Raw genomic sequence first — 17,327 nt, forward strand, 5'->3', positions numbered from 1 at the left:
GTTACCATTTCAAAGTTATTTATGTCTAATGTTTGGAAAAACCCAAATACTGCAGCCATCCAGGACCTGCAATGGATCAAATCAAGAACATGTGGAAGACAAGACTCACCAGCAAGAGTCCTTGTCTCCAAAGAAAGAAAGAAAAACAAATAATTTCAAACTTTGAAAATGCAGTTGGATTTTCACAGAGAAAATTCAGCTATTTGCATACCAGCTTTTTGTCAGCCTAGAGGTCTCCCACCCTCACTGTTTCTACCACAATGATACCAGGAGGCACCAACTAAGAGTCGGACCGCATTGTAGCAAAGAGGACCAACTTCTTGAACCTCATGAACTCCCAATCCAAATTTTCCTGAGACTGAGAGTATGTAGGAAAGGGTGAAAAGAAATTCATAGTAAAGACCTGGCAACAGCTCTCCAGGAGCTTCACAGAGGGATAGGGGTAAGCTGGAGATGAAGCAAGATCCCAAGACCACCTGATGTTGACCTCATCCCTGCCAATGGTTCACTTTCCACCTAATTCAAGCCATAGACCAACCAGCTGCCTCTGTGCTCAGGAGCTCTACATTGGCCATACTCATATTCAATGCTATACAACTCACAGTGATAAGTGATGTAAGCCTACAAGAGCTCATCAAGAAAAGCTCAGAGACAGCAGACAGTATTGGCCAATAATTTGGGAAGGAATAAAGCACAATGACTTTAAATAATTCGCCCTGTTGATGGCCCAGGAAACATCCAGGCTAGTTGCCACAAGAACAGAGAAAATAAGGGTATAGGCAGAGCCCCAGCTGCCAGTATTTGATGAGGGCTTGGCGGTTGGACAGAACAATTACACCACTGAAGTCACCTTCCAGACTAGAAGCCAATTTGCACAGCTGAACCCCCCTTCCAATTACTCCTTCTCTGACTGTCTAAGGAGTTGTAGCAATCAGACCGACACTTTCAGAGAAGGACATCTGAGTGGCAGGATGGGCCACTGAATGGAAAGTATGGCTGAGCAGCATCATTAATTCTCCACCCCATTTCTGGCATTTGCACTAGGGTGATTGATTTCTTCCCCCCCCCCTCCTCCTCCCCAGCTACAAATAACTTCCACAGGGAGATTATGCTGTCTGCTCTGTAATCAACAGCAACTTCAAAAGGGCTTAGTGCTAAAAGAAAACCTCAGAGGGCCAGTATTAAGTGGGAAACAAACACAGCATTTAGGTTGTAATTTGAGGTGGGAGGCTGCGGTTTTAATAACCACATCACTACGGCATGCTGTGCACCTTGCGTTTCATAACAGCATTTATGAGTACAGGAAGTTACAGGAAGACTTTTCAGTCCATGGGAAAGGCAGCCATGTCTGGTGTGGAGCGCCCGACATACTTAGCTGTGCATAGTAGTTGTATTTAGCACCAGCTTTCCTATCATTCCCTAGCACTGTCACTTGCACACAAGCAGAGTCTGGTGACCCAGCTCCAGGACTTGGAAGATTCATGTCCTATTTAGATCCAACCACCCTTTTGGGCAAGGGAATGGAGGTGAGAAAAATCACTGCTTTGTTCCACATTCCCCTCACCACACAAAATGGAAACCATTGTGGTGAGCTCCTCTATAAACACATTTGAGATCTATTCAAGAAAGGAAAGAGAAAGATGTTTCAGTTCCCTGAACCTTTTAAGTCGAGCTCCAACCCAAGAAATAGTCCTTGCACATGCTGGGAGCTGGTAAGAATCACAGCCAGCTTTACCAGCCATCTTCCTCATCCCCAGCACTACCTCCCACATCGTACCTGATCCTGTTAGTACTCAGGTGCTATCCTCACGGGCACTCTAGGTTGGTCTTAGAGGTGCTTTTGTGAAGACCTTTTCTATTAATCAGAAGCCAAAAGCCAGACCAAGCAAGGGAGGGACCCACCAGCTATCAGCCCCACAGAATCGGGAAGAAGGAGCTATCACAGCTTGTGGTGGAGGATCCCCTCTTTCCACATCCCAGAGATGTCTTCTCAGCTCCAGAGCAAGCCTGAATGCTCAGCTTTTCCCAGGACAACAGAGGAGGCTATTCACAACAAGGCAATTACTTGCTTCAGTGGGGGAAGAAAAACAAGCTAAGACTCACATCTTAGGGCAATGTGTGTTCACATTTCTGATCAAAGATGATGTAGCATTGCCACTGGCCACAGCCCAGACAAAAAAAAATCAGTGTAAGGCTCCAGAGAGATGAAGGGGTATGGACTGACTAAGAGGGTCCTTGTCTAGAAAAGTGGGATAAGGTCAACAGGACATCAGTCCAGGGCTTTGTCCCAGTACAGGGCAAGGAGTGTCTCTGCTTCTCGAGGGGTAGTAAGGCTGTTTTACACAGTAACGAAAGGTTTTACTCCCACTCAAAACACCTCAGCACCCTTAGATTTCTGGCCACAGACCTCATTCCCCATCAGATTTCCTCCCTTCTGAGATACCAAGCCCAAAGGGTGCTGTCATACAGTCCCACCCTGGAGTTTGTCCTGCAAGACAGCCTTAAGTGCTTTTCCCAGGACACCTTTAAATACCCTGCAGGCCTTCTGCTCACTATATACAGGCCAAAGAGCAGCTCCTGAGGGCAGCTATGGCCAGCTATGTCCATTAAAGACTGCAGCACTCATGTCCCATCTTCACAGAATCACAGATGCTCGAGGTTGGAAGGGACCTCTGGAAATAACATCATCCAACCCAGCCCTCATCTTCCTCAGTCTTGGTAGAGGGCCAGGCTCTGGACTGAGATTACCCATCTGGGGGCTTGCTATCAAAACCTCCCCTTCCAGTGGCATTTCCATGCCTTCAGTCACTGCCCACAGACAGGCAGTTGTCCAGTTCCTGAGGGATGCCTTGGGTACATCTACAAGCGTGATAACTCTTACAGCAAAGGATGCCTTCCTGATATTTCCGTGCATCCTACTTAACTGGATCCCCCAGCTAACTGGCATTTTGCTGGGATCTCTCCTGGCTTCCCCCTTGCCCTCCCAGCTTTGCTGCACTTCTGACTGTCACCATCTCTCCTGCTGGTAGCAGAATCGTCTCCATCTGGAGAATCTGGAAGTCCCCACAGCATTGCTATCTCTATTAACATATCTAAAAACCCCAAGCTGGCAGGAGCCAGCAAGTCACACAGGACAGACAATATTTAACATTGTTCATGTTATTTTCTTAGGCATTCAGAATACACAGCAAATGTACATTCACTATTTACTTAGTCCTTCACTTGCCCTCATGGCTGAACATGCAAGTGCTAGCGGCTGTAAGTGGCTACTCTCACCAGAGCAGACCAGGCACTAAATGCCCTTTGTCACGCACTCTTCCTAAACCTAAACCCATCCCTAGAGCCATAAGAGTTTCTCAAGAAAGCTGCTCTGCCCTGGGGGACACTTGCAAGGTGGGCAGCATGTCAGACCATTGACTAACCATATCACTGCCAAGCTCCCTCACAAGTGTAAGTGCCAAGACAGTTCAGCCCTGCTCACAGGGGAGAGGTTCACTGCCATTTATGCATTTAACATCACCAACGACATAAAAGACAGCAGCTGTACAGGCTGCTAGGTTACAAAGATTTTTCTCTCCTCCTATCCCTGATTTCTGCCATAAAAATCATAGGCTCTGCTGTAATTTTACTTCCATAAAGAGATATTCTTGGGACATATGCAAGAAACAAAGTCCCTTACGATTGCCTGCATATGGCGAGCTTGCATTAAGCTCCAAAAAGGAGGGTGCTCACCCTTGACCCTTGCTTTGTATGCATGAAGGTGAGGAGCTTTTTGTTAGCAATTAACCCTTGTTTCAGCTCAATAGGGCTGATCACATTGTCGAACAACATCTGAGAAGTGAAGATTAGCAGGCCAAGCTCTTTAGTACTTAAGGCATCAGTGCAGCTACTCAAAATCAGATTTCTCTTTCTTCACTGGCATTTGATTAAAGCCTTTTCAAGCAGTTCTTTCCAACTTCCAGATGCTTAAGTCAGGTAATAGAGAAAAACTCTTTTTTTGTCTGGGAAATGGCAACAGCTTGTATCTCAAGCATGGTCAGGACAAAAATCATGCCCAGAAAACATGCACAAGTGTGTGCATATGTCTGTGCACATGCACTAACGCATAGCTTCGGTAGAGCTGACCAGAGCACAAACGTGCAAAGGCTTTAGTAGCATGGCTCAAGAAGGGGGAAAATACTCTTAAAGCAGGAGCTGAGTCCAGAAATAGATTGTGAGAGGATCAATTTTTGCTGCATACTGATTTATTCAAACCTTCCACAGTGGCAAAGGCCTCTATAACAAAATATCTGATTACAGGACTATGACCATAAATTCCACACACCCTCAAGCAATGGCCAATGAATAACTGACTTGTTAAGGGAATGAACCTGCACAATGAATAAATCTACCAACAGGGCTTTCAATACAAAAGACCCCATCGGGACAAATTTCCTTCTGAAGGTGTATCGACTTTCATTTGCAGGAACCAGCAGATATTTGTTTCGAGAAGATAGCCATTGTTAGATTGCTGCTAAACAACATAGAGTGTAAACCAGACTCCTACCCCAGGCTTAATCCACTTGCATATCAAAGTGGGCTGGACTATACAAAGGACCATTTTGCAGGACAAAGTATTATACAAGGTCTCCTGAAAAAGCATGTGTTTATTCCAGAGGGAACCCAAGGCGGGTACAGAAGACTTGCATACTTCCAGACCCTCAGCTGTAGAAAGGCATCAAGAAAATAAGGATTGAGAAAGGACAAGAAATCATGACTCAGGAGGAACGTTTAAGGGTGGACATGCATTCACAGTCGAAACACAAGAAGAATAATTCATGCCCTGTGCTTGGCTGGTACCTTTCATCTCAGAATCCCAAAGGAATTGTTGTTTGACCAAGTCCATTTGAACAGCTGGTACAGAGCCCCATTCGGAAGGAGGAAGCCAGGCATCTCCATTTTACAGATGAAAACACCGAAGTGCAGAAAGACCAATGTCTAAAATTAACTGTGACCTGAACCCCTGGCCTGAGACACATGGTTTGGCACAGGGTGAGATCAGCCCTACAATGCCCTTGGCCCTTAGTGAGGATTGCACTACAGCATCTTTTAAAACCAAGCCATGGGGTTTTGTGTTGGGTAGACCAAACTTTCAGTGGCTTGTGGAGCTGTAGACTTAAATGATCAGCTGAGAGGTCCACAAGAGGACAGCAGCACAGATGGGACAAAGTTTTTCAGCTCCAGATCTATTCTAGCATGGAAATCATGATGACCCCTATCCTGAAAGCATTTAGAGAGAGAGCTATGCTAACTCTCAATGAATATGGAATAAGTAGGTCTGCCAGGAATGGGATAGTCCTAATATCTGGCAGAGGGAGGAAAGAAAAAAGCCATTTTGCAAACAGCAAGGACTTTGTTATACGCCAGCTGAGCTCTAAAACTGAGAAAACATCTCCATCTAGCAAAGCCAGCCTGATAACAGGCAGGAGACAAGGTGAGCGTGCAGGTGGGAGTGCTGAAATCGTAGGATGAGGTATCACAAGGCCTGCCTCTGACCAAAACTAGATGTTCAGAAAAAGAGTTGGCAATAATATATACTGGTGCATGCATATGGCATGCACAAAATGGTGTCCCAAATATATGCAGGATTCCTCCATCCTTCTCTCAGGCCAAATCAAGTCAGCAAGCAGCAGCTCTACCTGGAGTAAAACACCTCCCTAAAAGCTATGATGCTCACTGGAGGGAGGATTTTTCATACTTTATGTACTTCATACATGCACTTAGGCTAACATAGAGTGTACCACATAAGATTACAGCCATCTGTTTCAATTTTTACCCAAAAATATTCCAAACTAGTAGAAAGTCTATATTTCCTTACAAGGTCTCTATTCATTCTTCCTCCAGATAAGATTTGCTTTCTCCGATCCCCCTTGTCCCAGGGATAAGGCATGACACCAAACACAACAGAGCTTGCAGTCACAATAGCTCATTTATCATCAGCTGGTCACTCCTTGATCAATGTTTTATGAAGGGATATTTCAGAAAATATGCAGAGGGAATAGGAGAAGGAAAGTAGGAAACCATCCCCAGTTTAATTTTGATAACATTGGCAGGGGGTGATTTGCTCCAACAAATTAAAATCAGCAAATCTTCTCTCATTTTCTCTGACAGAGGTAACTAATTTAAATTTTCATAAAGGGGGCAGTGATGTGTGTCTTTGCAAGACAGAGTCACCAATCTAGCAGCCCTCTGATTTAAAATATTATCTTTCTCTTCCTTTTTTTTTTTTTTTTCCTTCCCTGAGAGCTTCCTGGAGCAACATGACAGATTATCTCAGCATAATCAGACTAATACAAAACCGTTGCTCCAAGAGGCACCGCGAGGAATTTCTAAGCCCAAGATGTGACGATGAATGGACGTTCTGAAGGGACTTCATCTACTGCTAATTTTCCTTTTTTTTTTTTAACGTGTGCTGTTGTGTTTTGTAGCTTCACCATAGTGCAAACCATATTAAAGAGCCAACTATCACACAGAGTGCATGTAAGAGAAAGGCATGTACGTTCTCCACATGGGCTGGCCTGCCAGATTGCTCTCCAAGAGAGAAGTTTGGCTTCCAGTTGGTGGTTTCTTGTGTTCTAACAAAATGCCACCAGTACTGGGTTGGGGATGGTGTGGTGCTGTGGAAGAATTGCCTTTTGGGCAGCAGGAGCATTAAGGAAGGTTACAAGGCAGATGGGACCTCCTGCACTGGGAAGCTGGAGGATGCTAAACACCAGGATGATGTCTGTGGTGGCCTTGACCTGGAGAAACAAGGGTTGTCACAACTCCCTGTCATGGTGATTTGGGACTTAGAGGGCTGGTCCCCTGTGGATTTGGGACCTGAGGGGGCCCTACATGAACCTAAAGAAAAAGAGTGCATCTCAAGTCAATGGGAACTCCTGCCTCTCCAGCACAGATGGGACACTGAAATACTGTTTTCCCTGGCAGAGACGTGGTTCAAAGCAACTGAGATACAAAGAAGGAGATCCCTATCCCCACCCTGGCTGAGAGAACTGTGCCCAAGCACCTTTATTCCTGTGCTTCAGAGCCCCAGATCCCCACCCCACCCAAATATATGGATGGGCATCAATGCCCACCAGCAGGTTACCTATGCTTTAGTCTGGTTTCACCCAAGCACAAGCCTCCCCCTCCTGCCCTCTTTCATCCCAGCACTTTCTGCAAACCCCAGGCAAGCGGAGAGCCCAGAAAATTTGGGGAAGGAGCCATGAGAAGAACACGGGAGCATCCTGTGGATGGCGAGCGCTGGGATGCACCGGGGACCCCTGCGTTTTGTCTGCAGCCACATTGAGCTGTTCCGATATGTGCTGCGACACTGAGAAAGAACAGTCTTCTGCAAACGTCCAGGCCAGGTGCCAGCTCCCTTCCCTTTGAAGGGTCGCTCGGGGATGTGAATTTTCTCCAAGGGGAGGAGGCAAGCTAGTTGCAGAGACAGCCTGTCATCCATCTTGAAGAAAATACTCCTCTCCCTTTGCACCTATCCTAGAAAGGTGGCAATCAGTGTGCTGCAAGCCCAGGATCAGGCCCAGCTTTGACTCATTTGTTTACCAGCTCAGGTTTCCTGGAGCTAATTAATGAGCCAAGCTGATACCCTGCAACAGGTATCGATGACAGGGGATTTCCTACACTTGAGCTACGGGAGAAGGTGAATTTGGATCTATGATCACACTGCTTCCCTCTCTCCCTCCCCAAAAAAGAGGGGAAAGAAAAGCCATCTGCAGGCACCAGGGGAAGCCCCTCCATCATCTTCCTCTCCCGGAGCAATGATGGGGCACGATCCCTGCTGGACGATACTCTCGGCTGACTCCCAGGAGCAGAGCGTTTGGGTATCCCCTTCACCACTTGTAGGGAGCAAGGGCTCGTACGCAGCCCCCGAAACAAGCGCTTGGGGCTGGGGGCTGCCCCCCCCCGGGCATGGGGGCGAGCAGAGCTGCACATACCGCTTGCACTCCCAGGGAGAGCCTGTGGCAGCCCAGATAGCTTCTTGCTTTCACAAGGATGCTGAGATCGGGGAGAAGTGGGGCAGATAAAACATGCGGGGGAGTATGGTAAAAAAACATGGGGGGGGGGCAAAACGCCCATGGGAAGGTGATGCTCGCAGAGTGGGGAATAAACCCCGTGGGGCTGCGTGTTTGGGGTGCGCGGGGTGCGAGGTAGCCCTTATTGCGAGCCCCAGCCGTGCAGGGTGGGTTGTATTTTTTTTTGGGGGGGGAGATATAAGGGGGGGCACGCTCTGCCGGGCTGTGGCGAGCAGCCGTGCGCTCCGGGGGCGGCGGGCAGCGATAGCCGGGCTGCGAGCGCCACCTCCCCGCCGCTCGCCGCAAGCCCCGGTCGCCCCCCGGCTACCAAAAGCGGCCAGGACTGGGGAGACTGGGGAGGGGACCCTGACGCTAAGTTGAGATTCCTCCTCACCCTTTCCCAGCCTCTCCCTCCCCGGGGATGGCCCCGATGTTATGGGATGGAAGGAGAGAGTGTGTGTGTCTGGGGGGGGGTGTCGTTAAGTTTGGGGTTCTTGCAAAAGGGGGCTGTGTAAGGGGTGGGCAGGGGGTGCTGCAAGGGAAGGAAGGGCTCCGTGTGTGTCTCAGACCACCTCTGAGTGCCAGCGGGGAGGAGGGCAATGCAGCTCTCCCTGGGGTGGCAGGGCAGTGGGATGGGGGCGTGCTCCCCCCCACCCCAGAGGCTGCCTTTGGCTGCTCCTTGGGAATGTGACTGGGGTTCAGGAGTCTCCACACACACACACACTTCCCAGCCCGGTTACGGGGTCTGGCACACCTCCCCTGCCTCAGTTTCCCGCATGTAAGGGGAATAGGGGTACAGATCCTTCGTTAATGGAAAACCACCCCACTTTGCAGCCAGTCCTTCCCTGAGCCTGCCCACTTTTGCTGGTCAATTCTGCGGGGCTTCAAACCCCTATCCCTTCACTCAGGGCTCTGCAACGCTATCCCAAGCGCTATGGAAAGGCTCAGGAGCCCTGCTCCTGCCCTACCTCTGCCCTTTTTCTGCCTGGCCTCCCCCTTCACCCTCCACAGCAGAAAGGATGCTACACCCTGACCCCACTACAACATGTGGAGCGGAGCATGGGGGTCCCCTGGTTCCTCCCCCCAGCACCCCTGCACTCTCCATGCCCCTCTGCTTCAGCTGAGACCCACCAGGCAGGATGTCCTGCCTGCTCAGCCCCCTGCCTGTTCCCCGGCCGCTGCCTGGCTCAGCCCCGTGGCCACCCTGTCCCCTGGCAGTGCGGCTTGGCTGAGAGCTGGTGCAATTCCTCAGCACCCTCCGAGGGTAAAAACCTCCCCTGCTCTGCCCTGCGACCTCCCTCCTCTTCCTCAGCAAGGTCTTGGGCACAGTAATGACTGCAGGACCCAGGTTAATGAGTCATTAATTAATTAGGGACCCACTTAATATGCACGGAGAGTTGTTTGTTTCCTTTAGCAGCCCGGGCTTTGGATGAGATCCCAGCTCTGCGAAGCCTCCAGCCTCGTCTCCCAGCTGATAATAGATAATACAGATATTTCAGCACCAGCCAAAGCAGAGTCATCATCATTAATACACAGTCCTCCCTGCTACGCAGCGGAGGTCGCCAGTCAACTCCGCGGAGTGCCCGGGGCTCGTCCCTCCTGGCTTTCCTTAGGCTTTGCATGGCCAGGTGAGAACAAACCTATAGCTAATCAACAGGTAAAGGGGCCGGGGAGGTGCACCCTGCACCCTGACCAACCCCTGGCACCCTCCCAGGGAGCACTGACTTTCGAGGCGCTGAGATTTTCGCTCTGCCGCGCAGGCAGGTTTTGGCATCTGTCAAAGTAGCTTTGCTCTTCCTCACCCCCCCCCCCCCTTCCCCTCCTCCTCCTCCCTCAGCCATCAGCTGTCAGCTGGCCCTGGCGCTTGCCAGACCCAGTGCTGGAGCTGGATTGAGCCTGAGCCCTGGAAATACCCAGCTCCAAAGGGATGGGGTGGTCAGGGATGGAGGTGGGGGTCTTTTTGCCTTCCATCCCTTTGACCTTGCCTTGATACTCCCCTCCCCACCACCTCCTCTCTGTGCAAGTGATTCACATGGGTCGTTTCCTTGGCCAGGGCAGGATCAGGGGACATGAGCATGAGTCACAACCGAAGGTACCTTGCAGAGTTGATCTGCAACCCCTGCCTTCGATTGCCAGGAACTGATGCCTTCTCTCAGGCAGGACCGGGGCACAACCAGGCTGAAAAGTCCCTTCAAAACCCCTACCTGCTCCCCTCCACCCTGCTTTTCCTTCCAGCCTTGGCAGAGCCATGGCTGAAATACCTCTCTGCAAAAGTCTGAAGATGCATCAACAGCCACCCTCCATCAGCGAATGTCAGGCCGTGAAAGGGAAGGGGGCGGTGGGGGAAGAGGGAGAGACAAATTTTGCGATTCATTCCCACACAGGGTGATTCAGAACAAGATGCTTTGTAATTACGCATCCCTGATGGAGACTCCTTCTCTCTCCACCCCCCCCCCCCCCCCCAAAGAAAGGCTAAGCCATGCCTGGGTGCCAGCATCCCCCAGGAGCCCAGCTCCAGGAGCAGTGTGTGTGTATGTGTGTCTCTGCCATAGCCTGATCTCTACATAGGCTAAAGGCTAATTTTCTCCTTCGATGTGATGCAAAGTGCTGATAAATGGCATCAAGGTGGGAGGGAGACATTAGGAGCTCATTGCCTCCCCAGCATTGCCTCCAGCCCTGGGAAGGTGCCACACGAGTGGCAAAGCAAGCAAGGACCCCCCAAAAAAACTCTCCAAGGAAAAGGAGGAAGGCAAGGAGCTGGGATGGGGGCAGATTCATGCCCGGGGCAGGCAGCTGCCTATCCCTCTGAGACTTTGTTTGCCAACATTGCAGGCTGAGGAGTCCCAGACCCTAGGGCTGCCCGTGAAGGCACCGCGGCTTCGCAGCACTTGGCAGTTCAGCCCCGGCTGGCTCTGCAGCTCTCCTGTCACGATCCCCTGCTCCCCTTTCCTCGCCTGGCTGCCTTCTCCCCCAGGAACAACCCAGTCCTCAGCTCCTTTCCCCAGGACACGAATGCATTTCCCCCTCTGCATCCTGCAGACATCAATATTTTCCACCGCTGCTTGATGTTTGCCCACAGGACCCGCATGCACAAAAGTTAAAACTTCCCATGGCAGGGAGCGATTATGCTCTATCAGTCCAAATTGCAGAGCGGAGGGGATGAAAACATCCTCCGGGTGCTATTTCCAGGGGCAAAAGCAGAGGAGCGGGTGCCCACCGCTGCTCCCATCCCTGCCTCCCCTGGGGATGGAGAGAGAGACACACCCCCCCCCCGCACTCGAGGCAAAGCGCAGCCCGGAGAAGTCGTGTCCCCCACTCTCCCTCCCCTCCGAGGAAGAAGGAAGGGTGGCCTGGAGCCCCTTACCTTGCAGAGCTCCCCAGGTTTTATATCCTTCTTCCCTTTGTCAAATTCCAAATGGAAACCAGCAACATATCCAGGGGTAACCAGCCCAACATTGGGCAGCGCGTGAAGTCCAAAAGGATGGCAGAGCTCTCTCCCCCTCCGCTCCCTCCACTCTTGCCTCTACATATATATATACATACACACTTACATATATATATATGTATATATTAAACGGAAAAGGGAAAAAAAAATCCTAAAAGAAATGGGGGTGGGGAGGGAGAGGAAGGGAGAACCTTTGGTGTCTCTGCAGACAGGCAGGTGGAAGAGAAAAGCTGAAAATAATTAAGCTGTTTTTTGAGGAATCCTTAGGAGAGGGGAAAAATGCAGTTAAAAGCCAGTAAATCATTAGATCCAAGCAAACAATCAAGTCTTCTCCTTTAAAAAAATATACAGCAGGGTTCAGAGTAGCTTTCCCAGCAGTGAAGAGCGAGAATGGTCTTCTTCAGAAAGATATGTTTGTTTAAAATCCACTCATCTGCTTTTCTTTCTTTCTCTCTCTTCTCCCCCCACTTTTTTTTTTCTTTTTTTTTAAATTCTGCTTCTGAATCTCTCTCTGTGAAACTAGATCCAGTCTTTGTAGCCAGGGGCTGCATTAAGGATTACATCAGGCTTTTATAAGCTTTCCAGATCACACATTAGAGTGAGAGAGAGAGAGAGAGGGAGGGAGGGATAGGAGGGAGGGATAAAATGCACACACACATACACACGCACACGCACAGATCGGAGCTTTGTAAAACAGGCAGCTATAGGCAAGGACCCTAACTGCCACGGTATCGCATCGGGCATGCTCCGCTAGCCTATAGGAGGAGAGGAAGGATGGATGGATGGATGGATGGATGGATGGATGGATGGATGGATGGAGCAAAGGAGCCAGCAAGAGCCGGAGTGCGTTGGCGGCGGGGCAGCGCAGCCTCCCCGGGACAGCTTAGCCCTAAGCGGGGAGCCAGGAGGTGAAGAGGGAGCTGGGGTGGTGGTGGTGGTGGTGGGGATGGCAGGGGCTCTGCTTCCCCCCCCCAAAAAAAAAACCACCAAACAACCTGCGGGGTTCAGCGCGGGAAGGTGCCGGGCACCCGCAGAGGGATGCGCAGGGACACGGCTCGCCGCTCCCTGGGTGCTGGCAGGGAGAAGGGGTTGCTGGGGCTCCCTCAGTGCCCCCCACGGAGCTGACAGCCTGGGGAGGGGGACGGGAGACGGGACAGGACGGCGGGGAGCCCCGGGGCAGCGGCTGCCCCTGCCCCCCAGCCCGGCAGGCGGACGGGGGCTGGAGCTCCCCGAGCACCCCGGCTTGGCGGTGGCTTTGCACCAGGGCACAGGGTTTGCCCAGGCAGGAGACAGCAACAGCGATTAACCCTTTCTTATTTCATTTTTTTAAATCTTTTTGCTAGCACCCCCCCCAACTCCTTGCTCCATTAACCCACACGTATGGGGGGGGGGGGGGTATCACACCAATGCAACACCCCAGGGTGGCAGGAGGATGGGGGGGAAGGGAGAGTTTGAGCAGATGGAGGAGGAGGACATGGGCTGGGGTAAAAGGTGCATGCTGCATCCCAGCAGCTTTGGGGTAAAGGTGCTGCCTCCGGGTTTACAGCTCGGGAAAGGTCCCCCGGTAATGAGGAGCCTGCTGAGCAGGGAAGGGTTGTGGGAAGGGGATGGCGGGCAGAGGGATAAGGCTGGAGAAGGGGGGGGAGAGCAGGGGGACTTCAGCATCCTGCCAGACTTCAGGACCTGCCCCTTGTTTTTAACCCTTTCTACTCCACGAGGAGGAAACCAGCCCCTTTCCCTGGCAAAACCACCTCCCTCCCTGCTCGGGGCTGCTGCCCCCCCTCAGTGGAGGGGCACAGCCCTGCCCCAAGGGGCAGAGGTACAAATCCCAGCTGCCCTCACCTTCTGTCCCTCTGCCTCAGAGAGGGTGAGGACCACCCCATTCCTCCCCCCACGGACTCTCCAGGGCACCGCCATCCCCTTCCCTTGGCCTTCTTCCCCCTTACTCCCTTCCCTTCACCTCATCCAGCCCTTTTACCACCATTTCCACACCTCCGAACCTCTTTTACCCCCAAAAACTTCTGGGGGAAGGGGAAAAGGGAGAAATCTGTTCATTTAGGGGAGCTGAACAGCAAGCCCTGGCTGTGGGGGAGCACGGCGAACCAGCCTCTCCTCGTCCCCAGCCAGCACTGCAGCATTGCTGGCCAAAGGCATCTGTGACATCTCCAGTTAAGCAGGGACTGGAGCAAAGGGGCAGCTGGGGCCTGAAATGCTTGTTTTTAGCCGACAGGCGGCTATGCTGGATTAGCACCGTGCATGCTCCGAATGGAAATCTCTCCCTTTCTCTCTCCAGCCTTTCTGGAGTTTGTTTGGCTGGTTTGTTTTCCTTCAAGAAGGCTTTCCTGCTTCTCCGAGTCCCCCAGGGATTTATTCTCTGCTTCTCTTTCTCCAGCCCGCACAGGTGCAAGCAGGAGAGTGGAGAGCTTCGACGGGAACCACGGGGTGCTTGGCAAAAGGAGCCCATGAAAAGCAGCAGATCCTGCCCCTGTGAGTCCCATGGGGCAGCTCTGCCATGCCTTTGCGGTAGTGGGGAAAGTGGTGAGCACTCGCTTTCCCTGCCCTGGGGTTGGGGAGGTCAGGCAGAGCAAGGTGCAGCCAGGATCTCTCTTGTGTTGTAGGGCAAAGAAGCTCAGCACAAGGAAAAAGTATCAGAAATGCCACAGACAAAATTAAACCCATTTCCAACCCCCATTGCTGCAACGGGGCATGATGGAAATCTCATCTTTGTGGGAGTGGGGAACTGGGTTCGATAAAATGAAAAGTTTCACTGCTGCTCATTTCTATGCAGTCCTAGGTACAGAGGTCCATGAATCCCCAGACCCTCATTTGACAAGAGTGTAAACGTGACCCATGCCTTAAAAACATAGAGAAGAGAGGTCTGATACCCCCGTTTCTCACTGTGTCCCCTCCAGGAAGAACTGGGGGTGAGCTACAACAGGGAACAGGGCATGTGAAGAGTTGGTCCCTGCAATTGGGTGAGGTAACCAAATGCAATAACTCACCTGGGCCCTTTGGTTTTGTACATCTGTGAAGTGATTAAGAGGAAACAACTTTACCATAATGTACAAGGATCCGTGAAACTCACTGCTGCAGGGTACCTCTGAGGGCAAAGAAGTCTGCTTGCAGAGGAAGAGATGCTCTCAGCACATCAGGTCTCTTAAAGTCTGAGTTGGGGGAGACACACCCTTCCTTCCATCCTGCCAACATCCTGCCTGGGGATAATGGCCTATTTTATACCAGTCAACTGGATTGACCAGTCTTTAGGTCATTTTCCATCCTGGCCCACTCACATGGTGAAGAAGGGCAGCCCTTGAGTCCTCAAGCAAAAAGGGGAATATCATGCCAGAGAGCGGGCCTGGATGAGCAGCCATGCCATGGAAAGAGATGGAGAAGTTGCATTAACATGTTTTTTTCCCCTTGCTAGTCTCCACACATCCCAAAGGTACCTTTGAAGGGAGTCACTGAGCCCACAACACTGGGACACACTGAGATGTAAAGACACCTTTGCATTGGTGGTTGTCCCCCCTGCTCCCCATGTAAGGACCTTGCTGGGACCATGCTGCCCAGCCCTGGGGCAGTACAGTTTATTTATGATACAGAAAGCCCTACAACAGAGATACCAGCCCCATTTTGCTTGAAACTACTCAGATATAATCAAAGGGCCTGAAGTCAACCCAAATTGGCAACCCCTGTCCCACCAGGATGTGGTACGAGGACTCCTGAGGTTACTCAGGGCAGATATGGGTGCCATCAGGACCTTCCAGTGTCATTGTGAAAGGAAAGAGAAGCAGACAAGACTAGCAAAAACAGAGGTTACAAGGCACAACAGCTTCTGGGACACACCATCCCCCGACCACCATAGTGGTGCTAATAAGGCCAACCCACCCACACCACTTCTTGGGGAGGTGCTGAGTGGGCTTTGTGACAAACACTGGCTTTGCTGTGCAAAAACACAAAAACCAGACGATTATTCTCCTCTCCACTAGACTCTTGTTGCCTTTGCCCATGGTCTGTTTTCTGTCTGGGCTTTGCAGATGGCAATGCATGAGTTGGATCCAGCTGTAACTCTCTGCTTCTCTCTGACAAAGGAAAACAGCAAACTCAATACAGATAACCAATCCCTCTACCCTTATAAGATAGAGATAGAACCTCCCTCTGAAAGCATTTGTGATGCTGGGTCTGGCAGCAGGAAAGAGTGATGGAACCCCAAGCCTAGATGTTCACAGCTCCTCTCTTCTTCCCCCGAGCTTTGCACTGACCTTGATCTTTCCTCTTCCCCTCTCCAACACGCACACTTTTGTGGGGATCACAGGAGCTTTATACATCACTCTTGGCCACAGTATGGAGGCAGAGGGACCCCCCAGCCCTTCTTTTCCAGCCTGCAGGCAATTACTCCTGCCCCGGTCCCCAGCTGTGGTCCCTCACCACCCAACAGAGATGCTGGGCTCTGAGTGCATCCCTGTTTGGCTCTGGGGATGAGTGTGAAGGGTAAGAGATGGAGGGACACAACAACCCACCTCGCCAAGGGGTGAGCTTCAGAGAGACCTTCCCTTTGCAAGGACTGGGGGAGAGGAAAGGGCCAAGTCATTACGTGTGAAAGTTTTTTCCTCCCACCTTGACCCTAATTCTGCAAAATTCCCTCTCCAGCCAGACCCACAGGGATGAATGAGACACCCTAAACACCCCAGGACACTTCGGTGGGAAATGTAAATCCTCCTTTTCCTGATCTATCCCAGGGTTCTGTGAATTGGCACCCCCTTCCCACTGCTGTCCCAGTCTTGGGGCTTGCTTTCCAGACTTTTCATGTTTGCAGTTCCCAGGTGTCCATGGAGAGCTTGGTAAGACATCACAGAGTCATCTTCTGCAGTCTCCTATGGCAAGGCCAAAAGCTGGTGGAGATCCAGGAACCAGAGGCTGAGAACTACTAGTCTGAGGATAAAAGCAAAGTGTACTTTTAGGGAGAGGGAAAAAAAAGGAGATTATTTTAATGAGTAGGAAGCTGTTAAAACATTGAAGATGTTTGTCCTAGAGGGAGCTGCGTTGTATCTGCCTGTATCACGGTGGTGCACAGAGTGACGCTATTGCCAGTGAAGTCAAAACCGGAGCATCCCAAATGGTCACATAAAGGGAATCTCTCTAACAAGTCCTCAGCTCTTCCTTACCCTTGTTTGGAAACTGTATTCACAAGAGGGAAGGTGCTGAACACCTTCTAAAAATAATAATGGTAATAATAATTACAGTGTCTTTTCCCACAATAGCTGTTGGAAAAAGCTAGCCACTTTTTAAAAACCTTGGTTAGCACAAAAGGTTTCTTTGACGGTGTTAAAGCAGATTCATTTGCAGGGCTCGCCTTGCATATGTGTTTCCCAAGCAGAGCTATAGATGGCAGTACGTAGTATTTACGGAGTTGTTTCCCCAAGTAAACCTCCTTATTTTAGCAGAAAGCGAGAGAATTTCATTTCCTTGTAGTTACAACACGCTCCGAATGAGAACTCTTAAATCAATGGAGAAAGTGGAAGTACACAGCAAGAAAAGCCTCCTTGCCTGAGTACTGGCAAATGGAGCTTGAAATGTAAAATACCACTGTGTTGTATAAGATTGTCTATCCCCTTTCACAGGGATGATACCTAGAGACTTGAACAAGAAAACTGTTTTCCATACTGGAAAAAAAGTTTCAGGTATCTCAATTGGCTGTCACAAAAACCTGAAATAAACTGAAAATCCCAGGATCATTTTCACAAAACAGCAGTTAAGCAGGCCATGTGAATTTAATTCAAGCCAGTCAGAATATTTTCTTTTATTTCAACTTATATTTCCGCTTTGTTATT

At 50.6% G+C, this 17,327-nt stretch overlaps 1 protein-coding gene across 1 annotated transcript in view; it reads right to left on the bottom strand.

Annotated features, from left to right (window-relative positions):
- Positions 1–11,439, bottom strand: part of ADGRB1 (adhesion G protein-coupled receptor B1) — a 278,797-nt gene extending 267,358 nt beyond the window's left edge. The window contains exon 1 of the mRNA XM_072851811.1: positions 11,419–11,439. The gene's annotated coding sequence lies outside the window, so the exon portion shown is untranslated. The remainder of the gene's footprint in view (positions 1–11,418) is intronic.
- Between the last annotated feature and the right edge of the window lie 5,888 nt (positions 11,440–17,327).

The sequence above is a fragment of the Ciconia boyciana genome, chromosome 2, assembly GCF_034638445.1.
Source record: "Ciconia boyciana chromosome 2, ASM3463844v1, whole genome shotgun sequence".
In the NCBI taxonomy this organism is placed as follows: domain Eukaryota; kingdom Metazoa; phylum Chordata; class Aves; order Ciconiiformes; family Ciconiidae; genus Ciconia; species Ciconia boyciana.